This window comes from Acipenser ruthenus, chromosome 18 (genome assembly GCF_902713425.1).
Source record: "Acipenser ruthenus chromosome 18, fAciRut3.2 maternal haplotype, whole genome shotgun sequence".
Taxonomy (NCBI): domain Eukaryota; kingdom Metazoa; phylum Chordata; class Actinopteri; order Acipenseriformes; family Acipenseridae; genus Acipenser; species Acipenser ruthenus.
The window spans coordinates 12,627,544-12,629,821 of NC_081206.1; positions in this window are offsets into that span (position 1 = coordinate 12,627,544).

The window sequence follows — 2,278 nt, forward strand, 5'->3', positions numbered from 1 at the left end:
TATTCTTGCTCAGATTGCATAGGGGAATAGAGTGTCAAGGAATACGTTGTGCAGGTATATTGCAAAGACATGTAGGGGTAGTTTTTCAAAGGTAACAAAAGTTTAGTCAAACGTCCAAAGTTATACGTCTTCTTAGACGACTACATCTGCGTCGAGATTTTCAAAAATGACTTTGATGAATGAGATTCGGCGACGTTTGAGTTTACTATTCGTGGCATCGACGCCCAGTCTTCTCACAGGTTATCATCGGAGTTAGACGTCAAGAGAAGGGCGTGATTTTCAAACATTTAGACATTAGTCAGCTAGCTGTCTATGTAAATGACTTTTGCATATTACAATATATGCAGATCAACGGGAAGTGATGTGATGACTTTCTTAATCGAGACGACTTTGTTCTGTTATTAGATTAATATCTCACCTTTTCATTTATGATACTCTCCCTGTATTTAAAAAAGCAACAGACCTTGCATTGGAACACTATTGCATTTTTAAAGTACATAGAAAATAAATTTGCTTTATAGTGAAACTTAATTTGAATGAAAACTTTTGGCATGCTGTACCCCTAGCAATTCATAAATACTGCTTGATAATTTAATAAAACCTTTTGAATGTCTGTTATTGCTCAGACTTTACTTGAGGACTTTTTTGTGCTTATTGATCACATTATCAACATGGTACTGTTCTGATTTGTCCAGGTGTATGTAATAAAAACATGAATGTAATTTTGGGTAATCTCCAGAAACTAATGTGATCAAGTGTTGAGAAAACACAGAAAATGCGAACTTGGGGAAAATAAATGAACGTATAATCCCTTATGACAAGAATTCTTAGTTTTGCTATAGGAATCTTATAGTACAATTTAGTTAATTGGGACATACTATAGAATTCTATAGTAAATATTATACAACACTACAGAACGAAGTAGTACAAAAATAAATACTATACAAATCCTATAGGATCTTATAGTAATATTTTTTGTGTTAGGGATGAACTATATAACGTTCTTATATACACACAAACCTAATTCTTTTTCAGCTATCAATACATGATTCTGACTCGATGTTTGTTTAAGATAAATGTAAATAATGTTCACAAACATTACAACACACCTGTCTCCCTCTCATCCACTCTCACCTCTTTCCACTCTCACCTCTTTCCACTCTCATCTCTTTCCACACTCATCTCTTTCCACTCTCACCTCTTTCCACTCATCTCTTTCCACTCTCATCTCTTTCCACTCTCACCTCTTTCCACTCATCTCTTTCCACACTCATCTCTTTCCACTCTCACCTCTTTCCACTCATCTCTTTCCACTCTCATCTCTTTCCACTCTCACCTCTTTCCACTCATCTCTTTCCACTCTCATCTCTTTCCACTCACCTCTTTCCACTCTCACCTCTTTTCAACCTCATCTCTTTCCACTCTCACCTCTTTCCACTCATCTCATTTGTATCTCTTAGACATTTTCATTTCTCATTTTCATGTTCATTTCTATCTCTCTCTTGGCCTTTCTAACTTCCTTTTTGACCTGTGTTTGCAGTTCCAAGTACTCTTTCTGTGTACTTTGTTTTTGGTGCCTTTTTTCGCAGAATTTTTTTTTTTAAATTGATCTATTAAACCATTTTGGCCATTTTGTTTTAGATTTAGATTTGTCTACTTTTGGGATGTAATTGTTGTGTGCACTACATTTTTAAAAAACATCCATCCTTTTTTTGTGGATGTTTTCCCTATTTTACTCCAATCTACTTCAGTTAGTCTCTGTTTCTGTTATGTAGTTGGAGTGAAAGTATGACTAGTTAGAGCTCAAATCATGCCATATACAGTCACCTCCAAAATTATTGGCACCCTTGATAAAGATGAGCAAAAAAGACTGTATAAAATAAATAATACCAGTACTAAGCTATATTGTATTATTATTATTGTTATTATTATTTATTTAGTAGACGCCTTTATCCAAGGCGACTTACAGAGACTAGGGTGTGTGAACTATGCATCAGCTGCAGAGTCACTTACAATTACGTCTCACCCGAAAGACGGAGCACAAGGACCACACAGCCAGCCTCTTTAACCACTGGACCACACAGCCTCCTATAACCAACATGTGGAATATATTTGTCACAATTATTGGCACTCTCCCTTTGCAAGGATAACGGCACTGAGTCTTTTTCTATAATGTTTAATGAGATTGGAGAACACATTGGGAGGGATCTTAGACCATTCCTCCATACAGAATCTTTTCAGCCTCCTGGCAGAGGCAACCAGGTTTTTGGCTAAAATG